The following is a 24,207-nucleotide window of genomic DNA, read 5'->3' as shown; positions in this document are numbered from 1 at the left end:
AATTAGCCTCCAATTAAAATAAATAAATATTTTTAAAAATACAAGTTAAAGTTTTCATCTTTTCTTCCCATATCCTAATGGGATATCCCGAATACCAAATTTGGGAAATGACTGCCCCAGCAGTACTGTGACCATTTGGAGGCCTTCAATGGCTGTCACCTTCACTCCATCTGAGCCACACCCTGACCTCTAGTTCAGGTCAGCTGTCTAGGTCTCCACTCCCAACACCAATGACCTGCTCTCCATGCCTCAGAGTTCGGGGATCATTTGCTTCCATTTTCTCCATGTCCAGAGCTGACCCCTCCAGAATCCCTTACCTCCCTGAACTATTACCACCAATGCCCTCTCTTCCCCCAAATCCTGGTCTTTCCATTGTAATCACCCCGCCCCTTGTAGCAGCAAACTCAGCCTCATGGGCTGCCTGCTCCTCTGCACTCAGCACTACCAGGAAAAGCATTTGTTTCAGATGCCTTCATGCCCTCATCTCCTGTAGGCCACCTTTTACCATCAGGAACCCAGGCTTTTATCCTCAGCTCCATTTCCAGTTATCCTCAGCCAAAGATTCCAAACCAGCAGCCCCTTCCGCACTCTACATCCAGGAGCCTGTCTGACCTTCCACCCCATCCATCCAGGCCACCATTCTTTCATCCATTCCAACATCTACCAAGCACCACCGTGTGCTGGGTGCTGCTCCCGTACTAGACAGGATGGAATCTCACAGCCCTCTCTTACTTTCTAGTAAACAAATTGCCATCAGCTGTTGGGAGATGCTGACAATAAAGCTGTTACATAACAGGGAGCAAGCAGGGGCCAGAGAATTCTGGTCACCGGATGTGACCCACTTTGCATCCTTCCCACTTGCCCCCTTCCAATTTTTTTTTTAATTGAGGTAAAATTTACATAACTTTGAATTAACCAATAAAATTTTTCAACTCAGTGACATTTAGTTACATTCACAATACTGTGCAACCAGCACCTCTGTCCAGTTCCAAAACATTTCTGTCTCCCAAGAAAGAAATCCTGGACCCATTCAGCAGCTCGCCCCATTCTACCCCTCCCCCAGCCCCTGGCAACTAGTAACCTGCTTTCTGTCTCTGTGGATTTACCTTCTCTGGATACTTGCACGCTCGGTCACTTCAGTCGGGTCCGACTTTTTGCAACCACGTGGATTGTAGCCCACCAGGCTCTTCTGTCCATGGGATTCTTCAGGTAAGAATACTACAGTGGGTTGCCATGTCCTCCTTGAGGGGATCTGCCTGACCCAGGGATCAAACCCACATCTCCTGCATTGGCAGGTGGATTCTTTACCACTGAGCCACAGGGGAAGCCCCACCTATTCTGGATATTTCCTATGGAAGGAACCCTAGGATTCCCCTTCAATTCTGACAACAGCTCTGACCTTCCTGGTTTCTTCCCTCCAGCCAGCTCCTCCTCCTCCTCCTCTGTGTTTGCCATCCACCACCTGATACACAGGTCCTGAGTCCCCAGGGTGAATCCTGCCTCTATCTTCAAAATCTCCTTCTGAGCTGGCTCCTTCTTTCAGAAAACAAACCTTGACCTTACCTCCTCTTGCCCTCAAGACAGTTCCAACATCCTCTTCTCAAGCTCTGCTTCAGGATTTGCAAAGGTCTGCAGAGATTTCCATACTGACAAAACACATACAAAAAACCAGGGGGGCCCTCATCTCATCAGGGAGGTCTGGTCTTGAGAGGCATGTGACCTTGGGTAATTCTGACTAATGCTCTGTTCCTTGCTTTTCTCTTCTGTAAAATGGGGATCAGTGTAACACTTACCTCATAGGGGTTTCATAAAGAACAGTTGAGAGAAAGCACCCCCAGTGCATGTCCATGTGCCAGCACACTGAAAGGACTCAAAAAATGCTATCACCTCGGTGATCAGTTCAATAAAACCTGCACCGCCCTGCTCTGTTCCAGCAGGACCAGGCCTCTCTGGCCTTTGCCCTGGGGCTTCTTTGGGGCTCAGCTTCCAGGGATTGGCTCTTTCAAGGTAACACCATTTGGGGGAAGATGTCATTCACTCTCCTGGCTTTAACCAGCACCTGATGCAGGCACTGCCCAAACCCCCATCTACCCCATCTTCTCCTCTAGCTCAGCTAGTTTGCACTCATCCAGGAGCATGTGTATAGCACACCAGCAGCCCAGGACCCTTGAAACACACCCAAAGTTAAATGTGACCTTCCCCTCCTCTCCCTCTAGCCACGTCTGCCCACACACCCACACCGGCATCCCAAGATCTCTCGCTGAGACCACCACGGTAACTTCTCCCCCACCCAATCTTGTTCTTGTTCCTTCTCTTTACACTGTAGCCGGAACACCCCCATCTGAAATCCATAGCTGCCCATGTCACCACCCTATGTAAACCCTTTTGCGAGTTCTGTCTCCACTGTTCTCAGGAGCAAGCCCAAACGCCTTCCCCAGGAAGGCTTCTCCTGACCTCACCCCATCTCCACCAGCCCGTGCCTGACCGTCTCTATTCCAGGCATAGCTACCTGGGGCAACGCTACAGTTAGTTCACATGGCTCCTCTGCGTGGCATGCCTCTCCCACCAGATTCTCCCAAATTCTGCTCATCTTTCAAGGCTCAGTTCAGGCATCAGCCCCTGAAGGAAGGTGTCTCTGATAACCCAGATTGGACTAAGCACCCTTCCTGCCTGACCATGACTGGCACTGGGTGTTTATGAGCCTGTTTTCCTCCTTAAACTCCCTGAAGATCTTGTTTATCTCATCCATCCATCCATCCATCCATCCGATCATCTAGCCAGTCAGCCATCTGACCATCCATTTATACATCTATCCAACCATCCATCCATCCAACCATCCATCCATCCAACCATCATCCATTCATCCATCCAACCATCCATCTATCCATCCATCATCCATTCAACCATCCATCTATCTATCCATCCATCCAACCATCCATCTATCCATCCATCTAACAATAATGGCTCAAGAGCCTGTGTTCAGCCAGGCACTAGGACTAGAACAATTAACAAGACAGAAGAGGCTGCTGCCCTCAGGCAGCTGACAGTCCAGCATTGGAAACATTATGTGACAACCCCCCCACCACCACCACACATACACACAGCAGTTGCAGTTGAGCTCTAGAGCCAGGCCCACCAGGTTCAAATCCTAAATCCACCAATGGTTAGCTGTGAAACATGGGACAAATTACTTCATTTCTCAGTGTCTCAAAAATTAGAGCAGTCTGCCTAACTCATAGGGTTGTTGGGAGGATTAAAAGAGCTAATACAGATGCAGATCTGTAACTATAACCCTGCCTGGCATACAACAAAAGCTTCCTAAGAGTTAGTTCTCCTTGCTGATGGGCCAACAGGGGAACTTATGACGGGGCCCCACCCTAGATGTAGGGCCAGGTGATACATTTGTGCCCCTCTGCCTGACAAAGAGGTTCACTGGGCCACTCTGGTTAGCCCTGCAAAGATAGTTCAGCATCAAAGACTAAGAGCTGGAAGTCATGTGTGTAACCTCTGACCCAACTCGCCCACTTGTGCAGAAGAAAGTGAACTGGTGGGAGGGAAACACCAGCCCCCAGATCTCCTGACTTCCCAGTCTCCTGTCCTGTTCCAAGAAGACTCTGGTTACCCGAGACAGCACAGCTGCCCTGCATCCTCTACCGGCTCTCATTATCCACAGTAGAAAGGCTGCGGCCACCTCTTTTATCCCCCTGCTTCCCCTCACGCCTCTCGTCCAAGACTGTTTTCTTTTTCTGTCTTGTGACCCATGGCTCTCTTATTGCCAAGGGGAAATCTTGCCCTTCAAAAAAAAAAAAAAAAACCACCAAGGATTGCAGTCTTCTTCATGGACCTGCTCAAACAAATCACAAGCAGCTGCAATCCCCGAGCCCCCCAGTTCCTCTCCTGCTCCCACTAGCTAGGGGAAGGCTTCTCCTCCATCGCCAGAAAGTTTCATTTTGCCTGCTCTGGGAGTCAATATTTTCTGGATGCTCCAAGTTGCAGAAGGCACATCCCTCAGGGACCTGGGTGTAGAATGAAGGCCAAAGAACAGCTCTCATTTGAAAGCCAGATCCCGTCTTTCCAGCCAGACACATAACTCTTCCCCACAGAGCCAGCTTGCCCTGGATCCCAGCAGTGGCCTTTGAATGGCATGCCATTCTCTGGCATCGCTGACTTGATGACGAGCAGCAATCCAGCAGATGTTTTTAGAGGCCATGGGATTTACAGAAGTGTTCTGTTAGGAAACTTTCGCTTTCACACCTCAACTTGCCTGGAAGGTGGCAAGAGAGTGAGACACAGAGAAAAAATAAATCCCGGAGCGCTGTGTAATGTTCTTTATTACTTTCCGTGGTCAGGCTGTACCATCAGTTTCAAGTACCGTGAGTTTCACCTACCTTTGTGCCTGCACGCCTGCTAGGTGCATTCACACACACGTCTGAGGCTCATAGAGGCTCGTCACAAGCCAGGGTATCCAATCCTGGGAGTGCAATATTTTCAAATGTGAGGGCTTTTATACTAAAATCTCATGATAATGGTTATACCACACAGATTTGCCTCGTTAATAACAGTCACAGAGTGCTAAAAACAGGGGTAGTAAATGACCTACACACCTTACCATGGAGAATTCATTATATTACCCTTTATGGCAACCACCACTGGCTATGAAGATGTTTACCCTACATATGGAATTTTATGAGTCTTTCTCTATCTTTCTTGGAAAGGCTACAGCAGACCCATTTTTTTCCACAACAACAAAAGGGAAAACCATTTTTCCAGAAGAGAAAAACCATCTGCCTTTCCAACAAAACCCCTTTTACCTTTTTATATGAGAGAAGATCTCTAGTAGATCTTTTTCTTGCCAAAGGGAACTTTAACCTAGCCTAAGAGGAATTTCTCTTTGGCTCTCTAACCAATGCAGAACTCACCTTCAGAAGTTTATTCAATATGTACCTTAACAATTTATTTGTAGCAGCCCAATTTAATGCATCTAATTAAATACAGGTGAGCAGACAGGCTCTGGAATTGGACCTGAATTAAACCCCCAATCTGTACCTTCTGTATTAGTAAGGGGGTCACATGTCCCCGTTTATGGCTGTTATCCTAGCTTCATCATTAATTTAATAGCACCCCTTTCACTCTCAAGAGTGTTCATGTTTCAGGACTTCCCTGGTGGTCCAGTGGCTAAGACTCTGTACTCCCAATGCAAGGGGGCCCTGGTCAGATCCCTGGCCAGGGAATTAGATTCCACATGCTGCAACTAAGAGTTCAAATGCCTCAACTAAAGATCCTTCCTGCCGAAACGAAGATCAAAGATCCTGAGTGCAGCAACTAAGACCCAGTGCAGCAAATAAGTAATTAAAAAAAAAATAATAATAAGACTGCTCAGGTTTGGACGATAAATTATATGATCACCTTATAATTATGGGAATCACTCAAGACAGGACATTTAACTTTCCCATACTTTGGTTTCACATTTGTTCAATGAAAACAAAAGATTCTAATTTACAAGGCTGTCACGAGCATGAAATTAGACAGTGTCCTCAAGGCTTGGTTCCCAGGAGGGCCCAGGATTCCTGCAAACACTAGTTACGTGTTCAAGAGCTTCACCTTCTGGAAAAGGCGTTACTCTGTGAGATCTTCACCTTTAGATTGTCAGTTTGAAGACAGGACCTGCATTTTCCATTTTTCACTGTGATAAGATCTATAAAATGGAAACGGCATCTGTGTCCAGCAGCAACACAATTAATTCTGCCATCTCTAACCAGGAGGTGAATCACTTATGGACATTTTAACCCCTATTCTCTAGATCTTCAGGACTTCATTTACTCTCTCCACAAAGGCAGGATTAAGATCAAAATTACTTCCAAACCAAACCTCTGTGAAAAGTAAGCCAAGGGCTTGTGGCTCAAAACAGGAACAGGGGAGGGATAAGAGATCCTTTTAACTGAGTGAAAGCCGCATTCCTCAGCCGATGAGCTTGGTAAATTTCTTGCTTTCTCGAGCCAAAAAACACTGGCCTTACCAAACCAATGACAGGATAGCTTCTCAATAAAAGGATCCAAGGTATCTCATTTTAATAATTAAGCCAAACAGTACCCACAAGCTTACACTTGCAACTGTGATAGCTTCATCAGTTCAGGAAGCATGTGTTGTTCCCTTTTTACAAAGAGAGAGAGAGAAAAATGCTATCACTTCACTGACAGCTTGTTAAAGACACCTATGTTCACACGAGCAGGAACAGTATCTTGTAATAGGACTGATCTTACTTCAAGGTAGTGGTTTTGACTCAATGAGAGATATGATCAACACCTAAACCCAAAGAAGTAGTCCACTGCCCAAGAAATAGGTCACACAATTAATTGGCTGCCCGGGGTGTTTTCCTAATTTGTGGGGCAAGGACCATTTCCCAGCAAGTAGGGTTTGGGGTGAAGGCTGACAACTTCATAAGGGGTGCCCTTTATCCTGGATGCTACCTTGCACTCAGCGAGTCCGCCCTAGAGGGTGCTGGGCCCCAGCTGTAACACACCCTCATGAAGGCGCGACATTTGAAACTATTCGATTCCAATCTTAGATCATAATATTTTCTGAAACACAGAATGAACCAATGCAATTCCCATTATTACATAACACAGTTGCTCAAGGTATTATTAGTATTGCATGCATAAAGATCCCTCTTGTGCTCAACTTCTAAAGAACTAGAAAGGAAATTTTCAGGCGGTAAATATAGAAGCTGTGCGACAAAAATGATGTACATAGCAGCACAGCAGTAACTGCGTCTGGAGGACATCAAGGAACAACAGCAGGCTATTCTGAGGTCAAGACGGTTCCTCCCCACAGAAGTTTCTAGCAACTGGAAAAGACTTACACCACTCCCAGAAATCCAGTTACAGCTGGGGCACGGCACCCTCTAGGGTGGACTCGCTGGGCAGCAAGGTAGCACCAGGACAAAGGGCAGCCCTTATGAAGCTGTCTACCTCCACCCCAAACCCTACCTGCTGGGAAATGGTCCTTTTCCCACAAATTAGGAAAACACCCAGGCAGCCAATTGTGCAATCTATTTCTTGAGCAATGGGCTACTTCTTAGAGTCCTGTGATTCTAAACCCTGAAGCACACAAAGAGGAAAAGAGAAGTTAGCCTATACACAGGGAATTTTCCTGCAGGGTGTCTATGGTTTTTCTCCACTTGAAAAGCTCAACCAGAAATCACACTTCTGTTCCAGATTCAGATGATTGATACATTTGACTTTAAATGCATCTTGTACCTTGTACTGATCAATACAATTCAGTTCAGTCGCTCAGTCGTGTCCAACTCTTTGCGACCCCATGAATCGCAGCACACCAGGCCTCCCTGTCCATCACCAGCTCCCGGAGTTTACTCAAACTCATGCCCATCGAGTCGGTGATGCCATCCAGCCATCTCATCCTCTGTCGTCCCCTTCTCCTCCTGCCCCCAATCCCTCCCAGCATCAGGGTCTTTTCCAATGAGTCAACTCTTCTCATGAGGTAGCCAAAGTACTGCAGTTTCAGCTTCAGCATCAGTCCTTCCAATGAACACCCAGGACTGATCTCCTTTAGGATGGACTGATTGGATCTCCTTGCAGTCCAAGGGACTCTCAAGAGATCAATACAAGCCTTCCCCAAAGGCTGTTCTGACAATCTTGCCTCCTCGTGTCTGATAAGAGAATGAGCCAAGGGCAAACCAAGAACCGTTCTTTGATCAGGTCTAGGAAGAAAAAGCCAACTGAAAATAATAAGTCCAGGGCCCTACACACCCAGACCTGGCTGTCTTGAGGAAAGGCTGAGTCAGGAGATGGTCAACTCCCCAGTGAAAGCAGAGACAAGGCAGAGTGTGGGGTTGTAGTGTCTCAAGGATGCCCCATTCTACTACACAATTTCTGTGCCATCCAGACCTACACAGGCTGATGAGGTAGTACTCCTCCAAACCCTTGAAATGCATAAAATATACAGAATCGGAGGAAACTTTTAAAATTGTAACATAACAACACATCTGCTTCTTTGTTAATACATTAAATAACACTATCTAGCAGCATGTAATAACCACTGTAATTTCTAAGTCATAATGAGCATGACATTTCAAGGTTATCTGTTAGATACCTAAAATGTGATATGAAAATATCGAATTTCTATTGGTGACAAAGTTGCAAACAGTGCTAATATTACTGTGGGTCATGACCAATATCCAGAAGTTAAGGGATTGCTCAATTTTGGTCAAAAGTGTGTGAAAATCAAGGTGTAATATTTTTCCATGCAAGCTCACAGATCCCCTTGAATCTCTTGCAAAGAGGTCTGTAGTAGTTCACATGAAAACTCAGGCGATAATCTCATTTCATCCCCTACCCTTCAGGCTCTTCCAGAATAACTGAGATCCACATTAGAACCTGAAACCCCCAGCAGCCTCAACCACCCGTAAGGGAGGGGAGGGGAGGATCCTCACCAAGGAGAGTCTCTAGGAAGGAGCAGGGTGGGGCCAAAATCCCCTCTTCTTTTTTTCTCTGTCAGCTATGTGTTAAGGGTTATTTAACCCCTAGTTGTATGGCAGAAACCAACATAACATTGTTAAGCAATTACCTTCCAATTAAAAATAAATGGTTTCAAAAGTGGAGAAACAAAGTTATTCAATTCAGTTGACTCATGGGAAGGGGGGAATTACTTTCCAGATCACTTGGCCTAGGGCTGTGTTATAAACTCTCTAAGCCCCAAAGCTCAAGGCTGACAGCAAACTTCCCCTCTTTACTTCCTGAAATCAATCCTTAGATAAACTTCCTGAATACATTCTCAAACATATGTATTTACTGCTTCAATAGTAGTATAAATGAGACTAAAAGGAAAATATAACAAACTAAACCTGCATTTCAATATGCAATTAGTTGGACAAAAGCCAATCTAGAAGGCTTAAGAAGTCATTAGATGCTTGTGTCAAAAACCAGGTGAGCTACAAATGTTGACTAACACAGGTGATATGGTGATGCCATGTGATTTTCCAAAATGGCAAACACCTCATGGTAAATTTCCCAGTAAAACAAACCACAATCTTTCTTCATGGACTGGAAAAGTCAACATCTATTTGAAACATGCAAAATACTCCTTATGTGTAAGCTAGGTCTCTAGGTTCAAGTAACAAATGGGTTTTGTCACCCAAGATCACCTGGTAATCAAACTGGTCAACCAGACCTGGACTGGGGTCGAAACCTAGGCAGAGGCCCCTTGTCTCAGCCTAGGTTTTTTGTTTTTTTTTTTAATTAGATTTGCACAGCCAATAATAAAGTCATTGCTGCTTCAATGGCCAAAAAATGGAGAACCGGGAACCTAGTTCAGAAGTCAACTTAACCCAATTTGGCCAGAGACATCAAATATATAGGAAGGTGGAGGTAAAAGGATTTGGAAAGGGTGGGAGAAATATTCATGAGCTATCTGAGAACAGGGGTGTGGTTTAGACTTGGAGCTGTACCAACTTGCTCCTTGAAAGAAAAGCTATATAACCAACTTAGACAGCATATTAAAAAGCAGAGACCTTACTTTGCCAGCAAATGTCCATATAGTCAAAGCTATGGTTCTTCCAGTAGTCGTGAATGGATGTGAGAGTTGAGTGTTGAAGAATTGATGCTTTTGAACTGTGGTGTTGGAGAAAACTCTTGAGAGTCCCTTGGACAGTAAGGAGATCAAACCAGTCAATCCTAAAGGAAATCAGTCCTGAATATTCATTGGAAGGACTGATGCTAAAGTTGAAGTTCCAATACTTTGGACACCTGATGCAAAGAACTGACTCACTGGAAAAGACCCTGATGCTGGGAAAGATTGGGGGCAGGAGCAGAAGGGTACAGCAGAGAATGAGATGGTTGGATGGCATCACCAACTCAATGGACATGAGTTTGAGCAAGTTCCGGGAGATGGTGATGGACAGGAAGGCCTGATGTGCTGCAGTCCATGGGGTGGCAAAGAGTCGGACACGACTGAGCGACTGAACAACAACAAATGTCTCAGTAAAAATAAATATATATTTTCCCAAAGTCTTTTCAATTCCATAAGTCCATGATTTGATGTCTCTAAATTTTATTATGCTCAAAAATAACACTAATTCAGAAATGTGACAGTAAGGACTAGGTGCCACAAAGGTGTTCTGAAAGAACCCAAGGTGACTGTTGTCCAACCTCTTCCACTAATGGACTCCATTATATCACAAAAAGAGGCACTGCTGGAATCTAATGAATAAATAACTAGCACTTAAATAGAATTTGTGTCCATTTTAACTCCAGCTACTTTCCACAAGAAAGCCTCATTTAAATTAGAAAGAGGGAAAAAATAAATAAATTAGAAAGAGGGGGAGCATGCTTATAATGAAACATTTTCAAAATCCTTTAAAAGTTTCCTATATAAGTCAATCAAGTATAACATTAAATATTAATAGCAAAAACTTAATTGTTGAATCTAAGTGAATAAACCAGAGAGCTTGCGTGTGACACAGGAAAAGGGTTAGTTTTCACATCTGCTGGATTTGTTTAGTGTAACTTCCAGATGCATTGTGGGGAGAGCTAATGGTCCCTTAAAGTGTGTCTTCTAAACGGAGGATCACAAGTCAGCCATGGGTTATGAAACCAATTCAGTACAGAGGTCAGAAAACTTTGTCTTCAAGAGTGGAAGTGTAATACCTTAGGCTTTGCAGGCCAGATAACGTCTGTCACAACTGCTTGACTCCACCATTGCAGCTTGAAAGCAGCCATAAACAAACCATGAACAAAGGGGAGAGGCTGTGTTCCAACCAGACCTTATTTACAAAATGGGCTGCAGGCCACTATGCTGACTCCCGACCAGCATTTTTTAAACAAATGAAATATAAGAGAATATATCAGAGGCCATGACGACAGAGGGTAGGTACTGTCTTGGGAAACTTTTCTTGCTGCTACACATTTCCAACTGTAGTGTTGAAGAAGATTCTTGAGAGTCCCCTGGAATGCAAGGAGATCAAACCAATCAATCCTAAAGGAAATCAGTCCTGAATATTCACTGGAAGGACTGATGCTGAAGCTGAAGCTCCAATACTTTGGCCATATGATGTGAAGAGCCAACTAATTGTAAAAGACCCCGATGCTGGGGAAGACCGAAGGAAATAAATAGAAGAAGGGGGTGGCAGAGGGTGAGATGGTTGGATGACATCACTGACTCAATGGACATGAGTTTGAGCAAGCTCTAGGAGATGATGAAGGACAGGGAAGCCTGGTGTGCATGGGTCCAGTTCACAAAAAGTCGGACACTACTTAGCAACGGAACATACACATCTGTATGTGTGAGCTTTTAGTAAATATGTATTTCTTACTGTAGGTTGAGGGTCAAAAGTCACCATATTAGAAACGATAAAAAGAATCTGAAAAGAAAAACATAAGTCTGCTTCTGACTGAAACTGGTAAGAGTTTAAAGACTTTCATGCTCAACGCCCCCCCCCACCCCCGACCAAAAAAAAAGCAAAGAAAAAAGAGTAGAAATAATGGGCAAGTTCTTGAGCCTAACATACAATCTTAAAAATATTTTTTAAATGTATTAAAATTTTTGAAAAAAGAATATGAATTAGTTATAAGTAGTCCAAGATGGTCTTCAAAAGGACATTAAAATCACTTCTTATGCTTTGTAAACACCCGATATAAACTGTATATCAGTTAGCAACAGCTGCATAACATACTTCCCCCAGAACTCTGTGGCTTAAAATCATCATCAATGCTTTCTGCAACTCTACACGTCAGCTAGCTGGTTCTGATGACCTAGGACAGGCTTAACTAATCTTGGCAGGATAAGCTCAGGAGACTTTGAGCAGCTGGTCGTTCACTTGGGAGCCAGCTAGTCCAGAAAGGCCTCAGCTGAAACAATTTGGCTCATTCCCCTGATCTCTCAGTCCCTCCCTTAGACTAGCCCGGGCACGCTATCGTGGGGGTGGCAGGGATCTGAGTGAGCATGCCTAGCTGTGCAAAAGGCAATCAGAAATGCGTGGCCTCTTAAACTCTGTTTATGTGGCATTAGCTAACACCTCAGGGGTCAAAGTAGTCATGAGGCCGGTAGTAGGGGAGAGGGATGGGGACTAGCAAGTTACAAGGCAAAGAGTGTGGACACAAAGAAGGAGGCCATTAATCGGGGCCATTACAGCAATCACTCTGCCGCAGACATTGTTACTGTTTGTCACCACCTTGGCAGAAACAAGAGATTTTACATTATTTTAAGTTTTCCCATTACCATTTCTCATTCTGATTTTCCATTATCACTCCTAAGGCAGGAAGGCAGAGTGAAAAGAACACAGTCTTTGGAGTCAATGAGATCCACTTCTGCAGCCTGGCTCTGCCACTTTTGGCTACCTGACCCTGGGCAAGTCTCCTTCGCACCTCAGTTTCCTCATCACAGCAACTGCTAACATAACATGAACGTGAGCCAGAACACAGAACATGTGTAGGTCAGTGTCTGGTTATCTCAGAACTCAAACCTTAGACACTGTGTGTTTATGAATAGCTAAGTATATTCAAAAAGATGAGAACAAGGAAATCGGCAAATTTCCTGGGACTTAAAAGTTCTTAACAGAAAAGAACAGTTCCTTTACATAATAACTAAAAAGTCACTTCTTTACAAAGAGTTTTGGGGACTATGACAGGCAGAAATATGGCCCCAAGGATGTTCACAAGCTAAACTGTGGAGGCTGTGAACATGCTACCTAACAGGAGGTGTGTGATGAAGTTAAGGACCTTGAAATGAGATTATCCCGGATTATCTGGGCGGACCCAATCTAATCATATAGATCCTTCAAGTCAAGGAATCTTTCCAAGCTGTGGTCCCAGTCTGATGGCAGAGAGACCAGGAGTCAGCCCAACACTTCTGGTTTTGATGCTGGAGGAACGAGGCATGAGCCTGTGAATGTGAGTGGCCGCAAGAAGCTAAATGAGGCAAGGAAAAGGATTCTCCCCTACAGCTTCCAGGAGGAGTGCACATCTTGGCTTTAACCAGTGAGACCCGTGTTGACCTCTGACCCACAGCATAATAAATCAATAGTTTATGTTGCCTTAAGCCTCCAAGTCTGTGGTTATTTGTTACAGCAGTAACAGAAAGATGATGTAATTTGTCATCTTCATAGAGAGGCTGACAATGAGGAAACAGGAAAGTCTCTCAGAGCCCCTGAACCAGGAGGAAGAAACTATGGAATCCAGAGAACACTAATCAGGCAAGGCACCAAAAAGGAAAGCTGCATCTGATGCTGGTTATCAGGGCAATTAAAGAAAAGGCAGCATGACAGAATAAGCAACTCATTATCAGGGAAAACACGTTATTGCAGTCTACAAGGAAGTACAATAAAATCATTATTTATTCACACTATCTCCAAAGATCCCTGGTTATAACTGACAAGCATGTACTAGGAGAAAAACTGTATTTTAAAAATCCTTCCACAGAAACTTTCTAAAGGTTTCATTTAACTGAGGGCTGTTTCAGAGATGCAGTTCCAACTCTGATCACTTTCATTTCTGTTTGTAGATTATATGACAATAAGGTAACAAGCCCTGGTGGTGTGTGGACATGAACACACACACACACAGTCACAATTTATGAGACTTCATGAGCCCACAAATAATGCTCACAGAGAGGGAGAAAAATGTGTACACCCAAAGCCCACTGATGGATTTAAAAAACAGAACTCCAAGCCACAGCCAAAGAGGAACTCAAAATCAGGGACACACTTGGAACTTCCCTGGCAGTCCAATGATTAAGACTTCCTGCTTCTGTGGCTGGGAGCAAGTGTTCAATCCCCAGTTAAGGAACTAAGATCCTCATGTGGTGCTGGCATGGGAAAAAAAAAAAAAAAAAAGGAACACACTTAAGAATATTTTGGACTCTGTGGGAGAAGGCGAGGGTGGGATGTTTCAAGAGAACAGCATCGAAACATGTATATTATCTAGGGTGGAACAGATCACCAGCCCAGGTTAGATGCATGAGACAAGTGCTCGGGCCTGGTGCACTGGGAAGACGCAGAGGAATCAGGTGGAGAGGGAGGTGGGAGGGGGGATCGGGATGGGGAACACATGTGAATCCATGGCTGATTCATGTCAATGTATGACAAAAACCACTACAATATTGTAAAGTAATTAGCCTCCAACTAGTAAAAATAAATGGAAAAAAAAACAAAAACAAAGAATACCCTTGATAGATTAAACCGTCTACAGCAGATGAGTATGCTGGGCTCAGCCAAGAAGTCAGACTAGTAGAATCCCACAGATGCAGCTGACACTAAAAGATGCCTCAGGTAATAGAGAAGAAACCAGATCAAAGAGCAGGGACATGACCTGCCCGAGGGCAGCCAGGCTAACTGCACAGAGGCCGGCCCTGCCCAAGCAGCAGCTCACCTATGCTGCCCAGCTGATCACATGACTCTGGGGTCAGTCCCTCTGCGAGGCAATGGGGCTTCCAGTCATGCCTAGAGAGCTTGGCTCCTTGCTTAGAAACCCTTGGGGCCAGATGCAATTTTTTAACCAACCCGGTGGCGGGGGGGGGGGGGGGGTGGGCGGCGGGAACTCTCCCTTTCTGGAGCTCCCATCAGAATAGGAAATAAGGAATGGTGGACCTAGAGAAGAAAGTTGATAATATTTGCCCAAGAAAATTACATTGGCCTGTACTTATCTGGTACAGTGAAAAAGTACCCACACGAAAGAAGTGTTAGTCCCTCAGTCGTGTCTGACTCTTTGCAACCCTGTGGACTGTAGCCCACCAGGCTCCTCTGTCCATGGGATTTCCCAGGCAGGAATACCGGAGTGGTTTGCTGTTTCCTTTTCCAGGGGATCTTCCCAACCCAGGGATTGAACTCGGGTCTCCTGCACTGCAGGCAGATTCTTTACCATCTGAGCCACCAGGGAAGCCCAACATAATGTTGCCTTTAAATCTAGCAAGCACAGCAGTTAGACATGATAGAAGGGGAGGAGGGAAAAACTGACCATTCTTAGCCACTGGAGCTGAGAATTCTGTTAAGGAACGTAGGCCATTCTGATGGACAGAGGGGCTGGAAGCTATGCTTGCAAAGATCTCAATTAAGACCGAGGATTCCTCAGTCCATGGGGTCACAAAAGAGTTAGACACGATTTAGAGACTACACAACAACAACTCCTCATATGATGAACATTCCTGCAGAGGGAGATGGAGAAAAGCGCCCCTTCCCCTCCAAGTCCCCCCTGAGGGCTGTCTCTAATCTTGGTGGCTCTGAAAAATTCTAGGAGATGGGGTGAGAGAAGTATAGCAAACCAAGTACTAAGGGAAAAAAAGAAGGAAAACAGAAAGATTGTACTTAGCAAGAGGTATAGACAGTGCTTTTCTAAACAAGATGCGTAAAAGAAAGAACTGGTCATTGAGAAAATTTCTCATTGGAATGTGCTTAGTTGCTCGGTCATCTCCGACTCTTTGCACACTCTGGTGGGACTGTAGCCCACCAGGCTCCTCTGTCCATGAAGATTCTCCAGGCAAGAATACTGGAGTGTGTAGCCTATCCCTTTTCCAGGGGATCTTCCCAACCCAGGGATTGAACTCGGGTCTCCTGCACTGCAGACAGATTCTTTATCAGCTGAGCTACCAGAGAAACTCATTAGAATAAATACTAGTAAATGAAACAATTAAAGTTGAAAATAACAGATGGCCAAAGGTGGGGAGCGAGGGAAGCAGCTTCAAGGAGATTGTTATTAAAGTCTCTATTCTTTCAACACAGTTATTTCACAGGGAAGCAATAATGAAAGTATATAAACAGACTTTGGCCCGGCTTGTGACAGTATAAACGCTTAGCCACTGTCTTGAGGGTGCTATGCCGGGGAACCAGAGAACTCCGGGAGTCTGGTCATCTTCTGTTCTTTGAATCTCAATTTCCCAAGAGGAGAAAAATAACTTCACTACGGGAAACAGGTTATTTCTAGGCTGAGAAGGACCACAGCCTTTTATTTCTAAACATACAAAAAGACATATCCCAAAAGACAGTGATGGTAGAGGGCTAGTTCTTCTTAGGTAAGCAATTCAGCTATCTACTAAAGAGTCTGCCAGCAAAAGCAAAAACAACTTGAGCTTCTGCTCGATCTCTTTTTGTTCAATACTGCTATTTTATTTCTTTATTCTATACTTCCTTTGCCACATGTGTAGGATTATACGCAACTTGAGGGCTGAACAGAACGTTGGCGCTTGTTCAATCCCCACTTAGTCTCTAATGTAAAAACTAAAGCCCAAAGCAGCCGCACGGGCTGAATTAATGTGTTCTTCATTTGCATATTTCTTTTAACTGAACTTAACTCTCTGTGTGGGCCCTGCCCAGGCCTAGACTTTAAACTCCATGAACAGCTAGGGACTATTTATTAACCACAAAAGTTCAGAATCAAGAACAGGTGAGAACAATGACGTGCCTAATGTGAGGCCAGTCAAATGTAAGGAATAAAATGAAGAGAAACAGCGCTCAATGGTACACCTGATGGAAAAATTCCACGAAACATGAAAATCTTGGTGGTCAGAGGAATATTTTGTAGGACTTCAGCTCTATCTAGGATCCCAGAGACACTGGGGGAACATCCTTAGAGGCCTTTCATTGGAAATGTTGGGGCATAGCCCTGACTCCTCTGCCAGATTACCCCTGGCCCACGCCATGCCCCGAGAGGGTAGAAATCAACACCAAGCAGGGGACTTCCCTGGTGGTCCAGTGGTTAAGAATCCACCCTCCAATGCAGGGGATGAGTGTTCGATCCCTGGTCAGGGTTCTAAGATCCCACATGCCACGGGGCAACTAGAGAAACCCACATGCGACAAAGACCCGGCACAGCTGAAAACAATGACAGCAACAACAAATCACAGCCAGGAGCCCTAAGACAGAGACCCAGAGACAGAGAATGAATATTTAAGAATGAAATGTAAAAGCTTTCCCAGGCTATATCCCTAAGATGTGAAACTTAAAAAGTGACATAAGCAAGGAAACACCTCATATAAAGGCACCTAAGTTGCTTAGATTCTTCTATTTGGGTATGGGCAAAAGACAGGGCCACAGGCACCTGCTCCCCGCCAGACTGCAGGGTGAGACTGGATGTGGGCACACAGGGCGCTGGGCGGGGGACGGAGAGATGTCAAATGACCATCACATTCTCTTCCTGAGTCACGACTGTAAACAAAGCAGGCACACATCTGCTATCAGCTGTTATTCCTAAGGGACCAAGGTCCAGCTTTACCACTGCCATCAAGCAGGGAGACTTCGAGCAGGTCCTTCTGCTCCTCTACACCTCCAGGACTGCAGCTAGAAAGAGAAGGGGTTCTGGGGGATCTTCTTGAGGTCCCTTCCAACCCAAGTGATGAAGACTCTTCTTGGCCTTGTTGGAAAGAAGGAGCTGGCCAGTACAGGGTGAGCTTGCTAGCCTAAAACTACGCTAATGTGGACCCTGGACCTAGACCACCCAGGTTCAAATCCTCAGCCAGCTGCTTGCATGACCTTGGCCAGCTTTCATAACCTCCCAAATGCCTCAGTCTCCCTACTGTATAAACTGGGAATAACAACCCATCTCAGCGTTGTAGCCAGAAGTAAATGAGATACAAATGAAGCCTTTGCAATCACATCAGGTATAGAGGATACATTTTTCATCTCCAAGTTTCTCGCCCACCTGTTCTGGACATTTTTCTACCCAGATATACAATCACTGCAGATGGTGACTGCAGCCGTGAAATTAAAAGACGCTTACCTCTTGGAAGAAAAGTTATGACCAACCTAGACAGAATATTAAAAAGCAGAGACATTACTTTGCCACCAAAGGTCTGACTAGTCAAAGCTATGGTTTTTCCAGTAGTCATGTATGGATGTGAGAGTTGACTATTTTTTTTTTTTTTTTTTTTGAGAGTTGACTATTAAAGAAAGCTGAGTGCCAAAAAATTGATGCTTTTGAACTGTGGTGTTGGAGAAAACTCTTTTGAGAGTCCCTTGGAATGCAAGGAGATCCAACCAGTCCATCCTAAAGGAAACCAGTCCTGAATATTCATTGGAAGGACTGATGTTGAAGCTGAAACTCCAATACTCTGGCCACCTGACCGGAAGAACTGACTCATTTGAAAAAACCCTGATACTGGGAAAGATTGAAGGCAGGAGGAGAAGGGGACGACAGAGGATCAAATGGTTGGATGGCATCACCAACTCGATGGACATGAGTTTGAATAAACTCCAGGAGCTGGCGATGGACAGGGAGGCCTGGCGTGCTGCAGTCCATGGGATCGCAGAGAGTCGGATACAACTGAGCGACTGAACTGAACTATACAATCTTTGCTGATCACCAACAGAACACACTCTCATGGGTGGACAGAGACATGAAAGAGATCCAAAACTGTTATGCTGGAAGACTGTTCCATGTGGGATATTATTTTAAAAAAAAAAAGCATCTTACCAGCACACTAGGACTTAGCCGGCTGGGCTGAGAACGCAGCACTGGGGAAGGGAACTTAAGCAGGACTGGGTGGGCGGGGCTTACGCCGGGGTCAGTGGGCGGGGCTTAGGCAGGCGTCCCTGGGCAGTACACCTTACTTCAAGGACCAGCACCTACCCGCAACCTCACCCTTCCCCATGAGAAAGGGATGCAAAATCAGTGAGGCTATTATTCTTCTACGGATGACCTTGAAGTGATGACATTTTTAAACAAAGTAAATCAGTTGCAAACAGGAGTACTTAACTCTTGCAGGTAAGGAAGTATTTGGGTACATCTGGCTGCTGAGTTCATAGGCGACAAGGTGGAATCAATACTCCTTAGCCATCCTAGGTTGCTGCCCCAGCTGGGGCCAAGGTCCAGCAAGCATTAGCACAGGCATGGCAGTGGGGGTGCCCGTTTAAAGGGAGAATTGCCCCCACAAGCCCAGCCACAACAGCTTAACCCCCCTGCCTGTCCAGATTTTTGAGGCTGGACAAAGGCCCTGACAGAAAGGCCCCTGTCCTGTTTCCAGAAGGCTAAGTGTTCAAACAAGAGAACTGTGGGATTCTGAAGGAAAAAAGATTCCTATGACCTTTCTTATGCACACGTACAGCTTTCCAGATACGACAAAGTCAGGGGAGGATAGACTTAACTATGGTAATGAAAAAGAAAAAAATTAGGAGGAAATGGCAACCCACTCCAGTGTTCTTGCCTAGGAAATCCCGTGGATAGAAGAACATGGTGGGCTACAGTCCATGGGGTTGCAGAGTCCAACACGACTGAGAACACACACACAAACAAAGAAAGTGGGCAAACACAGATCAAGTCCCAACTCTTCCCGCTGAGAACATTGTTACAGCACTAAGGCTCCTGGGACCCATCTTGGCAACTTTCCAAGGGCTATTAGTTTGCCTTAACACAGGGAGAGAGAAGGTCAGATGCATTAAAAGTGAGAAGATGATTTTGAAGGAGGAGGTCTTCCTACCCAGCACCAGCACCCACCAAACCAGTAAAGTGGCCGCCTGGTAAACACTCAGTGAAAACCCACAGCTGGCACGGGGGTCACAGCCATGCGCAAACTTTTCACTGACTGTTCGGGGGCATGGCTTAGACTGGCAACTTTAAGAAGATGGGGTTGGGGACAGCTTAACTCAATTTCAAACAGAAATCTTAAAGTTTAGCCATCTATTCAATATCCTGGAACAAACCATAATGGAAAAGAATATAGAAAAGAATGTACATGTGTGTATGACTGAGTCATTTTGCTATACGGCAGAAACTGATATAACATTGTAAATCAACCATACTCTGATTTAAAGAAAAAAAAAATTTTTTAAGTTTAACCATCATCCAGCTATTAAGAGTGACTTTATACTTCAAAGCAATTATGAACTTTAAAGGCAGCCTAGTAAAACGTGCCCTGGCGAGTACCAAATTTATTTCTCACATAAGCCTCTCAACTGTCACTCACCTGGCACTCTCTCCCAAATATAAAGGTATTAGCTCTCTCTTTCTTAAAGTACCTAGATTCTGAAACACACACATCTTTCTTCAGCCAAAACTATCTGTTAACAGTTCACCTGACACCAAAACCCTTCCCCAAACTTGACGTCCCCCCAACAAACCCCCAGAGAGCATGCCCCCCACAGCACCAGCTTTTCCAAGACCTCCTGTGGTAACATCAGTGCAAAACGCCACCCTCAACAGCCACTCCCCCTCCTACAGCTAGGAGGAGGAGAAAAAAATGAATCCTCTCTGCTCTTTAGGCCTCTAGGGAAGGAGCAGAGCAACTACCTGCCTGGAGGACCAGAGAGCAAAAGGACAAGAACTTCCCAAACTAGGTCTTACTGATGAATGCTCCCGGCAAGTTTCCAGATAGCTCTGCAGGGGACAGTGGTCACTGTCCCCTGCCAAAATCAACCTGAGAGTGACTCTGCAACGACTTAAAGCCACATGGAGTATTAGGAGGCTCACTTCACAGCAGAGGAATCAAAGGCACTCCCTGGGCTAGGATCACTGGGGATTCTGGCGCTGCAATGCTTTTGGAGGCCAACTGGGCAAAGGCTGGTTGGTTATGTGTAAACTGAGAAAACTGAACAGGAAGAGAACAAATTTGAATTCCTGTGATCTCCTAAGGTCCCTTCCAGCCCCAAGATGCTACCAGAGAACACTGCATAAGCACATACATGTGTACATGCTTCTTTATAAAAGCATGTACGGATGTGTGAATATATATAAATGAGCACTATATTCACACTCCCAAACACAAAGCACTTGAGATGCGCACAGCTGAGGCAATTCAGAGATGCTTGAGCTGCTAGAACACAGATGCCACTGGCAGATCTGAGCAGAGCCACCTAACCCTCCTGCCTGCCACTGCAGGCGCCTTCAAACCAACCTGCAGCCGCTTGTGTAGGCGCGAACCCTGCAAAGTCCCAAACAGCAGCCTCCTTTCCCAGCGGCTCCAGTCACAAGTATCCCAGACTCCAGAAGGTGGGCTGGAACCAAGGAGCCGATGAAAAAAAGTAAAGACCAAACCTCTATCCAGGAACCCAGGTCTGCCAGTCAGGGGTCCGGCAGAGCAGCGTCCTTCTTCTCTTTCCCCCCACCGTCCCTAAAAGAGGCAAAAAGTCACCCTCTTCTGCCACTGCCATCACCTCTTCTCAGGGTCTCTCTACTTCAAGTTGACTACATGGATTTCGAGGTGGTAACTGAAGAAACTAAAAAGTCCTCTAGAAAGCAGAGCTTTGCTCTAATCCTAACAGAGCTAACCAGATTTGAGGGTTTCCCATCTCAGCCCTGAACAATAAGGGCAAAAAGAATTTGTGCTGTGGGGGGTGGGGGAGGGCAGGGGGCCCAGGGAGGAATAAAAGTCCATTTATTAAGAAACACCTGTGATGGTTTACCCGTCCGTGAAAAACAGTTTGGTGATTTTCTCCAATCAAAATCGAAGAACTTCTGATCCGAGTTAAGGATCAGGATGCAGGTAGCTAAACTGGGGGACGGGGTGGAGGCGTGGGGCGGGGGGGCGGAGTTGCTGGGTGTGTCTCGGAATAAAAACCCACGGGGTCGCTCAGGTCCTGACAATGAACGGAGGCGGGGCGCACCGGCTTCCCACCCGCCCCTCTTTAGAATGAGATTCCACCTCTAACAGTCGGATCCGAGTTGTTTACAGGTGCAGTACTGCCATTCCCTGGGGAACCCCGCACAAACCTCAGCCTTCCCCTCCCCAACTTCACCGCCCCCAAAGTGCCCAGCCGTTCCTAACTGGGCCGTCAGGGCCGGGTGCAGACGGAGGCGTCCGCCCTGGGCCGGGCCCGGCAGTCAGTGACAGGAGTACCGGGCCCCAGACCTCGACTCGGGCATCTCTGAAAACCCTCTGCATCGCCAGGTTACCAGAGCCCGCAAGCGCCCGGCACCCCGTCGGCGCTCCGAACGCCGCCGGACAATGCAAGCGCCACCTCTTTTCTCTTCCGCGCGGCAGCTACGAAACCACGGCTTTGTGTGTGACAGCAAGTGTGTGCGCGCGAACGTCCCCGGGCTCACACACCCCCTTCCATCCAGTCTGCTCACCGCGCCTGGTCCGCGCGCGCGGCGAGCGCATCCCGAGCGGGTCCTTACAGCAGGCGGCCTCACCGCCATGCCTCTGGCCATCCGGCCTCGGACCTGGCCTCGGGAAGCTGGGGGCGACATTCACGCCCCCGTTCTCAGCCGCAGGGGCGGCCGACAGGAGCACCGCCGGGAGCCGGGCAAAGACGAGGCAGGGACCGGGGGGAGGCGAAAGGGCCACTGGCGCGCGCCGCGCCCCCAAGTTTGGCAGCCGCGGGCCGGGAGGGGGCCGGGAGGGGGCCTGGGCGGCTCGCGACTAGGCAGGAAGTTCCCAAGGCCGCACTGAGCATGCTCTCGGGGATTGTGTGAGCGGGTGTGGGCTCTGCGCTCCCCGCAGCCTCTCCGGCCAGGCAGCCTCCGGAGCGCGCGGGCGGGATCCGGGCCCCGCGAAGGTCCCTTAAGGGTGGGGGGCACCCCCGGGCTTCCCTGGTCCCCTGAACCAGAGCACCCGCCCGCCACATCTCTCTTTCCCAGGGGCCAGGAGCCAGCCTTCCTTTTTTTACTCCCCAGCGGCCGGTGGCTGAGCCCGCCCTGCGCTTCCAGGTCCCCGGGACCCCAGCCCGGCCCACACCCTCAGCGTGACCCCACCAGGCTCCTCCGCGGTCCGAGCGCCCATCTACCATCCCTGGCCGCTCGCCTCCAGTCCGCGCAACCAAAGCCTCCTCCGGACAGTCCCTTGAAAATCCCACAACCCCCTCTTCCCAAGGGCCATGGAGACCCTGCAGTCTCCCTTGGGAAGCGGTTGCCCCGGGCAGATGGGCGCCTCAAGGCGTATCCCCGGCCGCACTCCCGGGTCTCTCAACCCGACCAGGGCACCCAGGCAGGCGGCGGGGTAGCGGAGGGCGGAAGACCCCAGCCGCGCAACCCACGGTGCAGACTCTTCCCCCACCCCCGCGCCCAGCTCCCCGCGCCCTCCGCGGTCCCTTCTGCGTTCATCTCCCCGCGGAGATGGAGAGCTTCGACGCGATCGCCCCGACCCACTGGCTCTCACCTCCTTGTTTGAGCAGTAGCAGCAGCAGGGAGTGCCTGCCAGCCGCCGTCCCCGGGGGAGCCCAAGGCGCGGCGGGGCACAGGGTCGCGGCGCCCCGAGCCTGCGGCGCGGCTACCTGGGCTGGATCGCGCCCGGGGCCGCCGCGGCAGCCGCGGGAGCCGCAGGGCCGCCGCTGAGCGGGCCGCGGCAGGGACAGTCTGCAAACTCTCAGCCCTGGCGGGGCCGCGCACGGCGCGTCCACAGTCGGCCTGGACACTGCAGAGACGTTCCTCCCGGGCTCAGCCGACCAGGGCGGGAGGTCTGTCTGCAATTTCTTCCTACCCTCCCTTACGGACCCCTCCAACTTCCCTCTAGCTTCTGAGCTCGCAGCTCTCTAAAGGCAGGGATTCCGGCCAGGGACGTTCGGCGAACTCCCCGCCCTCCCCGCGGAGCGCTCAGCCAATTCGGAACGCCCCAGCCTCTCAGGGCCCGTCTGCAAACTCCCAACCCTGTCGGAGAGGACTTCTACCAACCCCTCAGTTCCGCAGCCCAAAGGGAAACGGGAGCAAGGGAGACACTTTGCGGCCACAAATAATAATCTAGCAAGGTCAGGGGCAAGTATGCAAATACTGATGTGACAATGCGTGCTCCAGAGAGGTGCAGTCCAGGCCGCTCAGCACCAGGGACCTTCCTCCAGCAGTGAAGCCCAGTGGGGGAAGATTATGGATTCAACCATCTACAGGTACAGGCTGCTTGAATCAATGCCCTGAGCCTCAATTTCCAACTTTGGGGAACGGGTTACATGAAGCAGTATGAATTTCAGCCTGCTTTTTGTGACCTTGAGCAGACCACTTAACCATCTGAATTCAATTTCTTTATCTACGAACATAATAAATGGTGTTTCTTGAGGTTATTTTGAAGATGAAATAAAATATACCTAAAGTGCTTAGCAATACGTGGAACATAGGAGGTGTTCAATAAATAAATTCCATTTCTCTTACTCTTTCCCGCTCCCACCCCCGGGTTTTATGAACACCCTGGACCGGCTAACCGAACATTGCACTGTTATAAATTCAAAAAGAAATAAAGCATCCCATGCCCTGAAGGCACCACAGGGAACATTGACTGACACGACATATTAAATCCAACCAAGCCCCAGGAGAGAGAACATTGTACATTTACATCGCTAAGTATTATAGA

The 24,207-nt window shown here is 47.4% G+C and overlaps 1 protein-coding gene across 1 annotated transcript in view; it reads right to left on the bottom strand.

Moving 5' to 3' along the window:
* The window catches only part of MGAT5 (alpha-1,6-mannosylglycoprotein 6-beta-N-acetylglucosaminyltransferase), a 387,153-nt gene extending 363,661 nt beyond the window's left edge, over nucleotides 1–23,492 (bottom strand). The window contains exon 1 of the mRNA XM_043488382.1: nucleotides 23,029–23,492. The gene's annotated coding sequence lies outside the window, so the exon portion shown is untranslated. The remainder of the gene's footprint in view (nucleotides 1–23,028) is intronic.
* Between the last annotated feature and the right edge of the window lie 715 nt (nucleotides 23,493–24,207).

The sequence above is a fragment of the Cervus canadensis genome, chromosome 15 (genome assembly GCF_019320065.1).
Source record: "Cervus canadensis isolate Bull #8, Minnesota chromosome 15, ASM1932006v1, whole genome shotgun sequence".
Lineage (NCBI taxonomy): Eukaryota > Metazoa > Chordata > Mammalia > Artiodactyla > Cervidae > Cervus > Cervus canadensis.
The sequence above is the reverse complement of the archived record's forward strand: the minus strand, read 5'-3'. Positions and strand labels throughout refer to the sequence as shown.